General features: G+C 38.0%; 1 protein-coding gene across 10 annotated transcripts in view; it reads left to right on the top strand.

Annotated features, from left to right (window-relative positions):
• EVL (Enah/Vasp-like) overlaps window positions 1–19,028 on the top strand; it is a 1,573,360-nt gene that overhangs the window by 1,016,453 nt on the left and 537,879 nt on the right. The gene's annotated exons all lie outside the window — the stretch shown is intronic.

Below are 19,028 nucleotides of genomic sequence, written 5' to 3'. Positions count from 1 at the left end.
GTGATGGTGTCTGTATTCAAAGACAAGGTTTACATTATTAGCATACAGTGAAATGCTTAAGATGTATTAAAGCTGTGTTTACACTTAGTTTTAGGGACGCATTGCTGTCTGTATTACTCAGGGCAGTTGTTTAAAATGAATTCTTCTCCATGAGCTGGCTTTCCTATTCTACTGCTGTTCTCTCACTGTTGTGGTCACTCTCATTGCTTCTTTTTTTTTTTAATGTCTAATATGACATAATCCTCCAACTTTATGCTGTAGAAATATTACAAAATTATAATACTCTATAGTTTATTGAGTAACCAAGTACATGTAAGGTATGCTGTGAAGGATTCCTTCCATTTATCCCCTTTCATAAGTTGAGACAATTCTTAAGTTAATAGAAAAGCCCCAGAACCTAAATATAAATGAAAGAAAAACTCCAAAACATCCATTATTGATAGCTTATATGGTAGAAAGGAAAAATAAATGTGTGCAAAAGAAGTCAAGGCTTCCTTTGTTATGTACAGAAGCACAACAACTTGATATCCACTGATTGCCATTAACATTAATGGCATCTGTGTGTGTTTGTGTGTGTGTGTAGGGGGGGGGGGTGTTTGTCTCTGAATTGGTTAACTACACTTTTGTGCACCACAGTCATTCTATGCAGTCCATACATGAGTTCTGGGTCACATGAAGGCTGGTGCACAAGATGTACAATTAGCCGCATGTCATGTAACTGACCAATGAATTGTTACATGACCTTGCATTCTTTTCTGTATGCCACCTGTTTTGATTAGGTTAGTAATGCTCTCATCTGACAAGGATAACTTCTAGCACTCTAAGGTATAGCTTTTCTATATGGAGAGAAACAAAATTAATCCTTTACTTTCCCTCATATGGGCTTATCCTTGTGGTTACTGGGTCACTATGGTGACTCTTTTAAAAAGGGTGGATGCCTACTATGAGGTAGACCTCCAGCTAATTAGACTATAGGCATTCCATGGTCTGATGACCAATGCATATATAGATTCAGTAATTTGTGATTCTACCCATCTGAACTGTCCTGTATTAGTGGAAAGCAGATGTGAAGGAAGTGCCCAGAGATGTCTTGCAAGTTTTATTTTTAATATTTTAAACAGATTTTTTTCCAGCAAAATGTAAAACTGCCAAGCTTGAATTCTGTGCACCTTTAATGTCCAGCAAGGGAGGACATATGCCTTAATAAAAAGGGCAGCCACAGGAGGCTGGAAAGTCTATTATTTCAGCGGAATATTCAGGACTGACATGTCACACTTAAAGTGACTTTCTCATTGTGTTTCCACTATGCATTTCCACCTAATGGGGAAGAAGAATCACAGTCACTTACACCACAGGTCCTCAGTGGTCAGCGAGCTCAGATGGCTTAGTGGTAAATTGCTGTGGCTGTAGTGTGCAGGGTCCTGGGTTAGACACTTGCAAGGGTTGATAATTTTACCCATCTATGTCAAGCAAATTTCCTCATTAACACTCTTCAAGAAAAATCTTGATGAGTGGATGGGAAATAGGAAATACACCCCGGGGATCACTTATGTGGCTCTGCTCGACAGGGGCATAGGAAACTAACTTTCTTGGGTTGGAGTAAGCCAGGGAACTTTGTTGGCTAGGCTTACTTAGGCCATTGGGCTGATAGCCTAGTACCTATCTATGAACCTATGATGTGCTATAGCTACTTTGACTGCTGTGGATGTGGTTGCCACACTTAACATGGGGAAGACCCTTTTCTGATGGTCACCTGAGATGGGGAAGGCCATTTTCTGGTGGACAGCCATTCATTCTCCTATAGCCCAGCCACAGTTCTGGGCTGGCTTATGTTTTCATGTTTGTCCCTGCAAAGTATTTTAGACCCATTTTCCATTCCCAGTTTTCACTTCCATACATTACCTCTCATTCCTTCCTTATTGAAATGGAAAAAGATGGCTCTATCCCTACAAAAAAGCAAATTTATCTTCCCTACACATACCCCCCCCCTTCACTGTCCTGTATGCTGTGCTTATGTTTCCCTCTGCTTGCTCACATCCACATTTCTCTGTCACATTTTGCTGTGGATAGCTTTGGCCATAAGACTTTGGCCACCTACTGTCATTAACCATACACAGCATTTGACACAGTATGAGGTGCTTAAACCTTGCCATATAATGCCAATACTTCTGTACATGGCTTCCATTGCTAATGTTAGTGAAAAAGTGCAAACATTTATATCAGTTACTGACATTATGTCATATGGCCACTATATTCACTAATTCTTTCACATTTACTAATGTAAGGCTTCTAACATATGCCAAACTAGCTAAAAATGTGTGCACTCCTGATGTCAGTCTTGATATGCTCTGCTGAGTAGCATGAGAGCTGCACATTTCCTGCAGTTGCTTTGTAATACGACTGTTCAGAAGTTCTAAACTGAGCAGTAATACTTGTTCCATAATGATGCATGTCTACATATACGTCCATAATTAGTGTTTGCTGGGAAGTGCAATAGTGATTATCCATGCTTGCACTGAACACCTGCACAACACTTTCTTAGGAATTCTACCCAATGATATTCTGACGGTGAATAACCAATTGTCAAATTATCCAAGTTGGTGACGCTGTCAGATGATAAATTTACTAGCACCATCTTGGTGAAAGCAAGAATAGCAATCACTTTGTATTTAGACCATCAGTGTTTAAAAAATATCTTCTATGAAGACTTTAAAAAAAGAAATATATGAGAATTTCAGCTACCTTTATTGAGGACACCAGGCATTTGTTGCAGCAGTGTTAGTAGGATTTGACATAACATCCCTTAATATGCTGTTATTCTTCTCTCTAAAGGTGTGAAGGTATAACAGGGAAGTAATCATTTTCAGTGCATTGCGTAATAACAACAACAATAATAATAACTTGGGAGCCATTATAAAATATATGCTGTTCAATCATTTTTTTTAATGAAAAATGTCTCATTCAGTAAAGATAAACAGTGAGACAGTCACAGTATCATGTAGGTCAGTTCCTCTATGATATACTGGAACAAGGAACATAACGATATTTTGAATCATGCTTAAAATACATTTTGAACACTGTTTATTGGTGATGTGTTTTAATACAGTGAGAAGCAGTATACGGAGAAAGTATCAATGCAGCACATATAGTGAGTCAGTGGAAACAAACCTCAGTCATATTTTAGTAACCTGCTGACTTTTATGATAAGCTAGTTATGAAAATAAAATTGCCAAAGATTCCAAAGACAACCACAAGGCATTCTATAGTTATGTCAAGAATCTAAATGGCAATGCTCAGATCTGCTCTGAGCTACAACAGAATGGCATTAAATATACTGATCCCAAGGATATCCAAGGATGCCAATATCCTGGCAGATCGATTTACTGCCAATTTCACCCCCTCTCACCCCCTAAAGGGCCCATCTCAATACCAAAAGATTGCCAAATTCTGATAATCACGGCCACACAGGTAGAAACCACACTCTCCAAAGCTAAGAGTACAGCATCCATGGGACCAGATGACATCCCAGGCTGTGTACTACATGAACTACAAAATCAACTGGCACCTCACCTAAGTGTCATGTTTAATCATAGCCTCACCTCAGGCATTGCGTCCACTGAGTGGCGCACAGCTAAAGTTATCCCACTCCACAAGCGAGGATCCACCTTGGATCCCGGGAACTACCGTCCCATCAGTCTGACAAGCCTGATCTGCAAGGGCACGGAACGCATTATCATGGAACTTATAAACAAAGACAATGGCAACCTTTAAACACTGGACCCCACCCAGTTTGGGTTTGTGAAGGGCCGATCTTGTCTCCTGAATCTGATTTTCTTCTTTGAATCAGTCTCCAGAGCTGTGGACGAGAGTAAGGTGGTCCACACAGCCTATCTGGACCTCACCAAGGCCTTCGACACTATCCCCCACTCTGGAATCATAGATAAACTTACTAAGCTGGGCATAAATCCCTATGTCACTCGATGTGTTGCCAACTGGCTTACTGACAGAACCCAGACTGTAAAAGTAACCAACTCCAAATCCACCTCCAGACAAGTGACAAGTGGAGTACATCAGGGTTCAGTCCTGGGACCACTCTTGTTTGGCATCTACTTCTCTGAAGTACAGGCCAACACTAAGGGACTCTGGCTAACAAAGTTTGCAGATGACTGCAAACTGGGAGCCATTAGTGAATCCCCAAATGATGTGGATATTTTAGAAAAGGGCCTTACAGAAACAGATGCCTGGTGCCAGAGCCATGGGCTCAAGCTTAATGCCAAGAAATGTATAGTTATCCCCTTTGGAAAAAAACATGTACCCATGAATTACCACATAGGTGGCAGGACACTAAACATTGAAAGTATGATGACAGACTTAGGGACACAGGTGGACAGTGGTCTCATTTTTGATAACCACATCGCCACAACAGTCAGGAAATCCTTCTATGTGGCACACATCTTCACTAAGGGCTTTTCATCCAGAAAATAGGAGGTTGTTGTCCCACTGTACTCATCCCTCATTAGACCCATTATAGAGTATAATGCCTCATTTGGTATGTACCTCAAAAGACATCTGCAACAGCTAGAAAGGCCACAGAAATACCTCACTAAAAGAATCACAGGCCTAAAGCAGATGCCATATGCTGACCGTCTAAAAAAAACTCCAGCTAAACTCTGTGGCAAATCATCTACTCAGAGGCGATCTCTGCTTAACATAAAAGGCCATGTCAAACCCTGAGCTGTTGGATATGCTCCACTTAAAGAAATCCCAATCGCTCAGAGCCACACGCTCCAGGGATCTAAACCTTGTCATCACAATGAACAAAACATGCTGGAGGGATAGGTTCCTGACCCACAGTCTGGAATAGACTGCCCATACATGTCAAGCAGAGTGCCTCATTGGCTCTCTTCAAAAGGAACCTTGATGATTGGATGGGAGATACGAAATTTACCCTGGAGATCATGTCAGTCGCCCTGCTAGACAGGGGTCCAGAGAAGTAAATATTGTGGGAAGAAATATCCAGGGAATTGTTATGGTTAGGCTTGCATAGGCCCTAGGGCCGATAGCCTAGTACCAACCTATGAACTGAATAATGTAGAAAAAAGACATGAGTGAGCAAATAAGCCTTTTTTATTCTCTATTAACATGTTGTCCCTTCTTGAGCACTCATCTTGTCCCAAGCAGTCTGAATGCACTTAAGATCGTATAGGCCACAATTCCTTTATGAAGTCTGTTCCACTAATTCAAATAAATACTTTCTGGTACTAAATTCCAGTTTATGTCTTCAGCCTGATGATGGTGTCTCCTTAATTCTCCATTTCCTTTCCTCGTTATATTTATACCCTTACAATTCCCCAACATAAACATATGGAGCTACACAATATCACCTTTCTCCCTCTTTCTTCCAAGGTAAAAGAAATTTACCTCTCTCAGACTGTTTTCATTGATAAGATAGATGAAAACAACAAATGCTGTGTTCCACTGTATTTTTTTCTTTTTCCACTGTTGTAACATGTTTATATTTTGTCGTTGTAACATGTTTTTAATGATTTGTCAGCTGACTTATTTGATCATGGGACTTTGTTAGTATTTAAGTTGGCCTCCATTTTGTAATTTCATTCTGATAAAGTCCTCATTTTGTTTGGGACAAAAGCACTCAATAAAATACTCATCAGTTCACTTTTGTCTGCTGCTCCATTTATTTCACAGCATTTTAGTTTTGGCTACTAATGTGAGTTATGTTATTTATCTGGTGCCAGGATTTGTTCTGATTCGCGATATGCACAATATACCAGTTGCCACCTAATAAGAGGTTCAAACAGTTATAGCAAAACATCTGTTTCTTAAGTCCATTCTTTCTTGGACTACACCTTAGCATCTTGTAGCGTTTTGCCACTGTTGCTTCTGTGTTTATGTTCATGCCATTTGTGCTTGACCATCACCAGCCATCCCCATAATCCTAGTATCACTCACAAAGAAATTTGTCATTTCCCATTGTCTAACTGATGTCCAATATGGAGAACTCAAAAAGCACTACTTATGTCAGTTGGCAAAAATGAAAAAAGCCCTGCATTTTAATAGTGACCTGGGTTCAACTGATGACCTGGAGGCTGAAAAAGGCATGCTTGGGGGAAGTCTGAGAGATGCAGCATTTTCTTGATGATCCAACTCATGGGAGAGTTGATGGGGGGGAGGGGTCACATGTTGGTCAATATCATAGACCTGGATGACTTTGCAGAATAGCGTGGTATGCTGCATAGGTGGAGTGGCATTTGTGGAAAATAAGAATGCACTGTGCATAGTAATCTATAGTAAAAGTCAAGTCTGACTGGAGGGAGAGAGTTAGGTGCATAAAATAAAAAGCACCAACTCTTCCAGCTGATTATGGCACCATTCTTGACATGCAGCACCTGCTTCTCAATGTAATTAATGAGCCATCAGGCTCTCAAACATTGTAGGGACAAATATATCAATATAATGATTGAGGAGGAAGCTTTATGGTCAATACAGGGTTAAGGACAACCCCAAAATAATTAAATAAATTAATTAAGACCTTGAAGATCACTGGATCTTCTGCTGTCTTCTACAGGACCCACTCACCACATTGGTCTCCTTTAATAGTATACTACTATCACACACCTCTTGCATTCAACAGATTTTCCACATAATTTACTAACTTTTCCACCATATCATACACTACTGATCAAATGCTGTGGTGAAATCTAGATAAAACACATGTTAGGTTCTATTTATCCAATGTTAGTGTTATTTAGAGACATGGTTTGTTCCAGGTGGAACTTATGCATATCAGATGGAGACTTGAGGATGACACAGAGTTTGCTGTTGTCCTCATACTGTATTAATGAGGGATTTCTATTTGTAATTTGGAGATCTGCAAAGTAGATGCATCAGCAGAGAGCCCTAAGCAACACCAGTGGTCACCGTCATGTTTCTTAAGGACTCACCTGTCACCCTAACTGCATGGGTTCTACCCCTCAGCCAATTTTTTATCTGTCTAACTATTTATGTCTCAATTTGGAACTCATTTAGTTTGTTTACTATGTTAGTAGGTGGTGTGATGAAAGGAGATACTGCCAGCTCAGCTATCTGGAATTTTGTAAATATTTGTATGTAATTTGAGAATATCAACATGATTCATGTAAAATGTTTGTGTTGCAAATGTATTAGAGCTGTATGTCATATAAGATGGTTTGCACAGACATGTGTGGTGAAGAGGTATTTAAGTGCTGTTTGAAATGTATCCACAGTGTACCCTACTGGAATAGAATAGAAATGTACTTGCACTATTGTAATTGTTTAAATTTATATTTTAACAGTGGAAACTGGAATACAAGAGGTTAACTTCAGAAAAAATGACTGAAATTAAAAAGATGTTATCTATCAGTTTCAGTGCAGCAGGAGACACAATGTTTGTACTAGAGAAGTTTCCTGCATTGTCTTTAAATGTGGATGGATGCAAATTGTTTTATGACTACCACTATCTTCCAAAAGATCTGAGGTCTATGTATTTTCACAGGTGGAGCCTAAATACTGCCAGATTCCAGCAGTGGGGGGGGGGGGGTTACCTGGGCTAGAGTCAGATGATAACAATAATGTCATTCTGCAAGCTATCTCAGCAGTAATATTTGAGATATTAATTTAAGAAGTCTCTGAGAGAGACAGCATTCTGTATTCTGTCTTTGACCTGACAACATCAAGATCCACTCACCACATCTGCCTTGCTCTGTAAGTAAGTTAACTAGGGTATAGTAATTACATTAGTCAGGAATATAGCAAAGCTTAGCTTAGATATTTTTCTTTATTTATTTATTTGAGACTGCCCTTCAATGTTGCTTTAAATATTTCCTGTAATTTTGAACTCTGATGTCACTGTAATTATATACTGAGTATTTTCTTGTTCTTTTATTATTTATTATTAAATATATTTAAACCTTTCACTGTAGCAGATCTTTGTAGAGATATTTAAGTTTTGAGAGTACTTGCATATTTACTTGTAAAGTCAAAAATGAATGTAGCCCAAGCCAAAAGAACAAAGTCAGCACAACAGGACCCGAAAAGCAACAATTAAGTACAATGCTGTAAATCCTTTTGCGTGGCCAATACCAACACAAACACAGCTTATTCAAAAGCTTTTATTAGATCTCCAAATTAATTTAGTTTTAATTTGGAGATCTAATAAAAGCTTTTGAATAAGCTGTGTTTGTGTTGGTATTGGCCACGCAAAAGGATTTACAGCATTGTACTTAATTGTTGCTTTTTGGGTCCTGTTGTGCTGCATATTTACTTGGTGACACTATGGGCTACTCCTAATAGCCTTGCTCTTGGTCATACTACCATTTGTATTAATAGTAATATTACACAGTAAGATTAGACACCCTTTGTTAAGGGCCTTAAAGTAGCTGTTAAGAAGTGACTGGTGGCAGTGATAACTACCTTATAGACTGGATAGAAGGATACATAGCTGGCAAACCTGTGCCAGCCTTTCCCAGGTGTGTGTGTGTGTGTGTGTGTGTGTGTGTGTGTGTGTGTGTGTGTGTGTAAATCAAACCTCAAAGAGTGTGTGTGTGTGTCTGTGTGTGTGTGTGTGTGTGTGTGTGTGTGTGTGTGTGTGTGTGTGTGTGTGTGTGTGTGTGTGTGTATGTGTGTGTGTGTGTGTGTGTGTCAGCTATTTGAGGAGGGACATGAAATACTGGTTGTACAGAGAGGGTGCTAGATGTCTTGGCTTGGTCACTCAGCTGAGATCTCAACTCTATAGCTGTGCCAGTAGGGAGTCTTACTGGGGATCTGGAGAAAGAGGGAGAAACCAGCCCCAAACTGACTGTGGTCTCTGTGTGCTCTTAAGAGAAATTGCACTTGATGCATTGAGCTTCATCTGGAAATACTGTGTATGTACCTTGTTAACCTCCCAATGTATGTTCACCCCACTATTGCCAGTGGTGAGGATTGAGGCTTCTTGATTACCGGTCGAGTGGTGGGGCGGTATACTGTCAAAAGTCTTTGCCAGGTCAAGCATGCTGTATGGACATCATGTCAACTATCCACAGCTTGTGTTACCCTCTCAAAGAAGTTGTCCACATTCATTAGTCAGGAGCTATCCTTAACAAAGCTGAACTGTTGGGGGTCAAGCCTTATAAGAGTTTTGATATCATGATTACATTTGTCAGTTATGATACATCCCATGGCTTTGCAGATGAGACTTAGTTTAATGGGTCTGTAGTTTCTAGAGTCATTGGGGGTTTACCTTTGTGAAGTGACATCACGACAGCTGTGAACTATAATTCAGATACAAAACCAGTGGAGTGGGTCCACTAGAGCAGGTTTTGCACTATTTATTAGGTTACTAGATATATTATTAGGCAATGTGGATATATTTTCATTTTGGAGACTATCTTTAGCAAGTATTTTTTGGGTATAATGGGGGGAGGTTGAGATTCTGTGGGATACAATGGTGTTGCATAGCTGTTTCAGGGGCGAAATTTGCACTAAATTTGTTTACTAGTATGTTGGCTTTTTCTACTGGACCAAAGAATGTATCAGTCATTTTGGATAATTTTCTGAGCAATGCTGGGTGTAATACCTTAGCTAACATAACATAGCTAAAGATGAATTTGTAATTTTCTAAAGCGTCTGATGATAGACTAATTTCATGGGATGCCTTCATTTTCTTGATGGTGATTTTTAGTTCTTTCAATAGCTTGTTAATTTTAAATTTGATTTTAGGATATTTGTTTTGCTATATAGTTTCAGACTTTTTTTATTCTTTTATTATATTTATTTATACATTGTGGACTACCAAGCTGGTTTACTTTTAAACTTTTAAACTTCCTGTGACACTGCCAGCCCAGCTATCTGGAATTTTGTAAATAATTCTATGTAATTTGTGAAAATCGATATGATTTATACAGAACTGTGTTATGTATTGAGCTTCAAGGATGTAACCACAGCATACCCTGCTGGAACATAGAAGATTAACTTGCAAAGCTGGGCCATAAACAAAATATGTTATCTTCAGTTTCAGTTCAATAGCAGACATAATGTCTAAAGCTAGAACTTCTTCTATTGCCTGGAAAGAAAAGTAATTACTAGGTTTAAAATGTAAAATTATTTATTGGTTTATGATTTCCTAGCAGCTACACAGTTCTGAGCAAACATCTGAGAGATATGTATTTCTCACACAGGGATGTTTAAATTCTATTAGTTTCTGGTTTAGCCTGGGAACTAAAGTCAGGTAACAAGTGATGTCATCCAGGCTAACCCAGCAGTAATGTTTGATATTAATTTATGAATTCCCTCAGCGAGAGACTGTGCATTTTGTATTTTGTGTTGGACCTAGTAAGAACATCCACTCATCATCATCATCTTCACTTGTCTGTAAGTAAGATTCAGGGCATATTATCACTCTTAGAGATAGATAGGACTATAGTAAAGATTAGTTTAGATGTTTTCTGTATTTATTTGAGACTGTCCTGCAATGTTGTTTTAAAATATGTCCTCCAATTCTGAACTCTGAAGTCACTGTGTTGAGTTACTGAGTATTGTCTTGTTCTTTTATTATTTATTATTAAATATATTTAAACCTTACTTTGTGGCTGATATTTGTGAGACATATTTAAGCTCCTAGAGTACTTGCATATGTATTTGGTGACACTGTACAGGCCACTCCTAAATAACGTTGCAAGTTTTGAACAACAGTACTATTTGGATAATAGTAACATTACACAGTAAAATTGGACACCTTTTGCTAAGGGCCTTAAAGTGGCTGATAAACAGCTGTCTGATAGCAGTGATAACTACCCTATATTCTAGGCAGAAGGGGGCATAGCTAATAAACCTGTGCCAGCCTTTCCCAGGTGTGTGTGTGTGTGTGTGTGTGTGTGTGTGTGTGTGTGTGTGTGTGTGTGTGTGTGTGTGTGTGTGTGTGCGTGTGCATGCGTGTGTTTTGGTATCAATTAAATCTCAGAGTGTGTGTGTGTGTCAGCTACTTGAGCAGGGATACTAAGCACTGGTTGGATAGAGAGGCTGCTGGAGGTGTTAGCTTGGCCACTCGGCTGAAATCTCAACCCTATAGCTTTGCCAATGGGGAATCGTATTAGGGATCTGGAGAGAGAAGGAGAAACCAGCCCCAGACTGACTATCTCTGTGTGGTCTTAAGGGAAATTACACTTTACTATGTGTGTACTTGTCATCTTCCCATTGTGTACATCCCTCACTGTTGCCAGTGGTGAGGATTGAGGCTCCTTGATTACTGGGCCAGTGCAGGGGCATCATAGTTCCCATATTGTTTGGATCTGGTGAGGATTGCCAGGGCAATGCACTAATCCAGGTGCAAATAAAGTTGGTTTGCATAACTATTAGATAAACTTGAATTTGGAGACTTCATCATCAAATTGTAGAGAGTTTGCATATTTGAAGTCGCTGAAATTTATGATAGCTGTATCTAAATGTTTGGATATTTTGAAGGAAAAGGTTACAAGTTTGTGAGTGGATTTAACTGGAGAAGGGATTGCTGGATTATAGTTGATATCAATGCCATGTTGGTTAGGATCAGGTCATGAAAAGTTTGACTGATAGTAGCTTTCTTGACAATTTGGTCCAGAGATATTTTATTTATGAAATTAAGTAATTTTGGGGTACAACCTACAGTTGTGGTGTAGGCATTCCAGTTTATTATCAAGTATATAAAATATCCTAGGATAACGGAATTCCTATTAATCTGAAGTTCATCCAGTGTGTTAAGGAGCTTAACATGGTTTTCCAGTAAAGATGATCTTATAGCATGCTAACATGTGATAGCTGGTGCTATTTAGTTTGATTTAAATCCAAATCAGTTCATTTTTTTGGTTCTCTAGGGATCTGCCTAGAAGCAATGTAATCTTTAGCAAATATGGATATTCCACCACTGTTACCAGCAAGTTGAAAGGCCCAAAATCTGGTATGGAGGAAGTGATTTCTGTACTTGTATACATGTGTTTTGTAATAACAGGCACACATGTGCACTACAAATGCAGCAGGAACTTAAGATTAGAAGGTGTTACTTAGACTTCTAACATTGAGCAGAGCCACCTGGATATGGTCTGATTCTTCATATGTTACTTTCAATAGGTACAAAAAGATACTATAGGGGCAGTAAAGGCTTCAGCCAGTATGTTTAAGCCCTGGACTGACACAATCAACTCATTGTTTGCAAAGCAGAGTGACTGTCTAGCATCTCCTCCCAGGTGGGCACATTCTTAATCCCTCTAGAATGACAGCAACTATACAAGCAGTTATTGAATCCAGTAATCATTTTCCTGAACTTTGAGATCATTCAAGGAGAAGGATGGGTCCCACTCAAGAGCCGTTTCTCACCTGCATTTGTGGCATGCATGGAGAGCTCTATCATATCTCTGTATATCCCTCAGGGTTTTGCAGACTACATCATTTACACATATATGGACCACTACCATGCCATAGTCATGTTTGTTTGGTGTAAATTTTTGTTAGAAGAGTGTATATGTGCTCTAGTTTTGCAGTGATTTACTACCCGGTTACCCTTTACTGTGCTAATGTTTATAGGTATTGTGGGTGATTTACATATGAACCATAGATTCACTAGGTCTTGGAGTCTTAGGCAGAGCCTTTTTAATGGCATCAGCTCATGACAGTTTACTGTGTATTTCTACAGAATAAAATGGTGTATGCTGCTTACAGGTTGTGTTTGCTTGTTTGTGAGACCTCTAATTTGATTGTGTATTTGCATTTGTCACATACAGATAGTAATGAGCTAAGTAATAATTCATTATCTGTGAGCATCAGTCAGTTGTTACACTGCCTGAGTCACCCAAGTGCTTTGAGGCTAGCAACTGCAGGTGAACAAGCTGCCTGAACTTCCGTTTAGTCCAAGAATTCAGTAAAAGAATGTAATGTTATTTAATATGAAGAAAAAAGTTTAAGCAGCTAGTACTTCAATGGAAATAAAATATATTATATATTACACAAATGTGGCTTGTAGTATAAAAGAAATAAGTAATATTGCGTGAATGTGGCTTAAAAATTTAATTAAAAATGGCTCATATTTGTACTGTAAGAAGGGAAAATAAAGATTAGATGAATAAGAATAGTTCCTGGTTCTATAAGATAGTACTGGGTGTGAATCTAGTTAGTAGACAATTATGTGATTACAACTACAGTAAAAAACAATGATAATAATCCAAGGGATCAGGAAAGACTGACACCTGGACAGATTAATACTAGGATGATAACTGTAACATCAGGGATGGCAAAAGAGAAACTCCAACAGCCCTTGCAAACAGCTATCTTTTAGAAGAAGTTAAGAAAGCCTGTTAGCTGGCAGTAAATCTAGTTTGCTATCAGCTGTTTTACTTTTGGTGGTATTTATTTTATCCAGATTAACATTCAAGACATCCAGAACTACAGATACAAGTTTATTAAAATAACACATAGATAGCTCCAGCTGTCTTCAACTGTCTTTCTGGATGCCCTGTATTTGGTTTTTGAATTTGTTTCTGTTTCTGTTCAGACTTACCTAAATAAACTGAAGATTCACTTGTGGATTTGATCTGCAAAAAAACAATAATCTAATATAAAAAGCAGATACCTGAACAGGTACACTTATTGAAGTTCCAGTTTTAGAAATGATTTGCACGGGTATAAAAATAGCACCTTTGCATTCTGTTATCAAATAATGTGGTCTTGGGTTTAGACATTTTAAGTGTTTGACAGATAGAGAAAATTTAAAGTGCTTATTGGTAAAAGGCATCTTGTACTTTGTTAGCTAATTTGTCAATGAGTCTGTCATGGTCACATCATCTGCATATTCAGTGATAAGCAGGTTGTTACAATGTATCAATAAAGAATAGTGAGAATAACCATGTTCCAACCACAGAGCCTTGAAGGATGCCACAGACTACTGTTCTGGGTTCAGACTTAATATTTTACAACTTTACTTTGACCTACCTGAAAGCAAGGTAATTACCCAAGGGATTAAATGGCTACTGCAACCAAGCAGTGAGTTTGTTTCAGACCAAGGCATGTGAGAGTGCATTAGTGTCTTTACTGAATCTAAGAAGAGTATCCTGTAAGTCTGCCTAACCTGACGACACCTCCCACCAGTAAGGTGCTATTCATCAGGAGACATATTGTGGTACTCACTCAGGAAGAAGTCAGCTTTAGAGGTCATGGAGGTAAATAAAGGAGCTTATTTACCTTGTGTCAATATATTTTAAGCTAGAACTTTGGAAGGTGAATTCAAGATAGACTAATTACCACTAAGGATGATTGATATAATGCAGGCATATGGGTAGGGGTATAGATTGCTAGAAAAAAAACAGAAAATTCATAAGGTGTAAAGAAGTCATTTTTGATTGCTGTTTTATGTGAGGTCCTTTAATTTAAGTATTCACCTCTTTCTGGAAAGAGTTAGTGAGAACAAAGAATACAGCTAAAGTTCTTGCAGGTATTTTCTTTAGTGAATTATACTGCTGCTTTATGTTTATATCAAATATTTCTATAGCACTTCAAAGAAGTTCTAATACATGAGTTAATCATTCATACATTATCCCTTCTGCCTGAATAGGTATCATTTCTGGAACTATCCATTCAGATGCAGTTCCCATCCCCCACACATACTTGAATCCCTGCCCTATGGTGAATTCAAACAAATTTTTGAGCATACCTTGGTCAGTCCCTTGCTGGAACAGGAATTTATGCAGGTGAAGGAGAAGTTGTTACACAGAGGCTATTCAGAAACCTCTATTGAGAAGGCAAAAAATAGAGTGAAACATGGTCAGAATGGTTTAACTGCTGTGGTTGGGAATGAATGCTATAGACCAGTTTATGGTGAAAAGAGGAATGATGGGGAAAGATTATTTTTTTTTACAAAATGTTCCCCTTTTTCATCTGTTATGAAGAATTTGGTGAATAGTTTATGGCCTATTGTATGTTTTGATGATGAATTAGGGAGTTTATTCCCTAAGATGGTCATGTTTTCTTATGGGAGATACAGTAATTTAAAGGAAATAGTGTTAAAGAATAGAAGGCCAGTGAAGGATCATACGAGGATGTATAAATGTGGGAAATATAAAGTATGTGTGAAAGTAAAATATGCTTCTGGTTCTAAAATTAATGGTATAAGGTATATGGCTAACGATAAGTTTGATTGTCGCTCTTGCGGGGTAGTTTATATAGTAGGCTATTGGTATTCACCCTCTAAATGGTACATTGGTCAGACCAAGCGAATGGTTAAAGTTCATATTTTGAAACATTTGGGGATGTTAGAAATAAGAAGTTAGATAGCCCTGTTGCAGATCATTTTTATAAGATACACAGGGGACAAGATGCTACTTTTTTTATTTTTTACTGTATTGGTTAAGCCTCAATACAATGGTGGGAGAAACTTTGCACATAAATTGTTAGAATTGGAAAGTAGGTTTATTTTAAATTAGGTTTCAATTTGGATATCAATTTGAATATTTAACTATTTTTGTATGTATGTTTTTTTATGCTGGATGGTTATAGGTTATATTTTTTTAAAGGCTGTGGAATCACTTAATTGTTTATTTAATTATTTAATTGTATCGATTAAGAATTTGTGTAAATAGACTGCTTGGTGTTTGAAATGTTATTCCTCTGAAGGCATTGAACCGAGATACCAGAATGCCATTAAATCTTTGCAGTATTTCTATCTCCGTTTATTTTTTTTTGAGTGGGACGTTGTCTTTCTATACTGGTTTTGAGATGATCCACATACCCTCAGTTATCTTATCAGGGCATGTTAATTTAACACAACAAAATTATAGCAGTATATTAGTCCAGAACAGCATATGTGAAGACATCGGTCTATTATTCATTCCAATCAATACTTTCTAGGTATGCCAGAAAACAAGAAACGTATTTTCCAGTCAAGCAGATTCCTGGGGTCAAGTACTGGGTAGAAGACGAACCTAAACAAGATGTTTAGCATGCAGAGGATCATTAGAAATTGTTACCTAACAGTTTGGCAGCAGTTCACGTGTGTAATCTTAAAATGTTGTCAACAGTTAAATGGTGTGTTGATGCTACAGTGTAGTCACTGTTGTTTTGTCACATGTGTTGTTTCACATTGTCTGTGAACTCAGGTGACTGAGAATAAAGAGAAAAGGTAATTTTTTTACTTTTGCCCTTTCTGTAACTTCATATGAACTTTGCATTTTCCATAAATCTTTTTTTTCCTACTTTTTATCAAATAAAAAAAAATCAGATAGCAGAAGGACAGAAAGAAATAACAAATGAAAAAAGTGATGTGGAGCCCCAGTCAGGCAAAATGATTTAGCTTCTTTCATCGAGACAAACCCTGTGCTTCATAAAAAACCCCACTGCAGAGACTACGAGCTGCAGCTAAAAGAGGCTGTTTCTGCAATCATGGAAAATGTGATTCAGAAACACATTAGAAGTGATGCGATCATTATCAGCTAATTTACATCAATCATGTGGTGCTGCTCCTAGTGCGAATCAGTACTTCCTGTGGTAATCACCTCTGACGGCCCTTGCAACAGAATGGCGCAGGCACCCCCCATTCATTTCCCCAAACACATAAACACAATTCAAGCACACATAGAATGCACCTGCTATAGCCTGTTATTATTTTGCTGCCCCTTGTAAACTATAGATAATTACTGTAATTCAATAATGACAGACATTGCAGTTTTCTTCTTCTTTTTAGCGTGGTGCTAGAACTGTAGCTCTATTAATTTTTTTTGTTTAGTCAGAGCAATTTTTAACTTTTCTTCCTTGGTGTTGTCTACTATTCCTTCCAGCTTTGTCCAGAAGTCTGCAGCACAGCTGTGTATGTCAGCCACTGCTGCCCAACACACAGACACCCCCTCCCTCTCAGCTGTCCTTGATTTGACAGAACAATATCTGACTGCTCCTCATAACTCATGGATCATTACAGTCAGTCAGTACTGCCAGACATTCAAACTTCATACATCGTAATGGGCAGAAAATGCATCAGGATGCCAAAGCTTGCCCTTCTTAAAGTCTTCTGTTGGTGTGAAAGACTAAAGCTTTGCTGCACTAAGTGCATTAAGAAACTGCATAAAGTGCAAAGGTTACAGTGTAAAACAGATCATTTTCCTGGTGCCTAATGTTGACGTAGATGACAGATGTTCTTCTTTGTCAATGGGTTGCTTCCTGTCTAAGGGTATAGGGTTAGAAGCTTTTTTCTCTTTGTATATTTTAAGAGTTAGGGAAATTGAAATAATTTCCCTGGTGTCTTGCATTAGTGCAAAGGACTAAAGCTCTGCTTTGTTAATGAGTTGTTTTCTGTGTTGAAGGTACAGAGTTTCGAGCCTTTTATCAATGTTAAGAGCATCTCAAGTATCCAGTGCCACTCTCCCTGCCCCATTCCCTTGCCCATACATCTTATGTGCTGAAAAACTATTGTTCTATTCATTTTTAAGTGGCTTTAAAATAATATTTAAATTTCCATAGTGTCTAGTGTCTCCTACCCATACATATTTTGGGCTGCAAAACCATACTTATATTAACTTTTTAAGTGACTTTGCTATAATATTTAAATTTCACTGGTGTGTAATGCCCCACCCCCCATATTGCAAGATATGCTAATTAGCCTAGAGAAATTTGAAGGCGTGACATCCACCCCACAAACACACATACACACAAAAACACACTTACCTAAGACCATTCATTCCTTTGTGTACACTCACACATGCACCAGCACACATGCACACATGCACACCATCCCCCATTACCTGACTGCTAAACTCCCTGGTACTTCATCCACTGCCACATCGAGAGTTAGCCGAGGTGATCATACAAACTGCTTAGGATCACAGCAGAGGGTCCCTCTTTGAATCAGAACGTTTCACAACCAGCAGCAGCAGCCCATTTCAGAGCTTTCAGCTGGCACCTGCACTTCTGAATCTAGCCTAAAATGTTTATACATACACACACACACACACACACACACACATACACACACACATATATATATATATATATATATATATATATATATATATATATATATATATATATATATATATATCTTAGGTAAGAATACATGCATTTTGAAATTATTTTAAAATTTCGCTGAATCTATATCATACATTTAATGTCTTCCTTGAGGTCCACACTTGCTAGGGAATTCCATGACAATGTTGATACCATTAAGCTTTCTATTAAACATGAAGGCACAAAAAATTTAAGTCTGTGGTTTGGGAGATGAATTATATAAAGTAGAATACATCTGGTAATCATATTTGAATTTTCATCAAAAGGTAAATAACGGATTCCCTGAAATGTCCCATAAATTATGCAATTTGGGGAATCTTGTCATTTTCTCCACCCAGTCTCCTATGGTATGTTAATCACACTTCCTGTGGTTATCTGGAATGTCAGCATACAATCTGTGATGTTTTGTTGGAGTATAAAAGATTTTATGGAATGTTTTTCATGTATCTATCCTATATTTTAAACCTGGGATGGAAAACTAGAGGCCAGAAAGGATTAGTCTTGCAATTTGTTTGTTGAGTCCTGTAGAATTAATGGATTATGTAACACCCAAAACCATTTAGGTACTGTGTTACTATAGCTCTGAATTGTTTTTAACAATTTCCAGTACAAACAGCAGATTCACGTATCCTTTTAATTACTAACTTGCAATTATCTATTAGATATGTGTGCATGGTTGTAAATATTTGTAGAAGAATCTTGAATGGCCACCACATTTTTAATGTCTTGTAAATTTCTCTTTGCTTCTTTGTCTGAACATGGAGTTGGTATATACAAGTTGGCTTGCATGGCCCCCAAGAAAATTTCAACTCTGTAAAAATTCTTACTTTTAAATTTTCATTGTGTTCAGTTTCTGAGTAGGTGAAATCAGTGAGCTGAGTTCCCTTTGAGCTGGAGCTCAGTGATTTTTAAATGAAGCCACCCTAAACAAGTAGATGTACATTTCATGATCATGCCTTTGGACAATAATGTGTCACTTGACACTGTTTTAAACAGAG

The sequence above is a fragment of the Protopterus annectens genome, chromosome 6.part0 (assembly GCF_019279795.1).
Source record: "Protopterus annectens isolate FY-2018-M chromosome 6.part0, PAN1.0, whole genome shotgun sequence".
Lineage (NCBI taxonomy): Eukaryota > Metazoa > Chordata > Ceratodontiformes > Protopteridae > Protopterus > Protopterus annectens.
The sequence above is the reverse complement of the archived record's forward strand: the minus strand, read 5'-3'. Positions and strand labels throughout refer to the sequence as shown.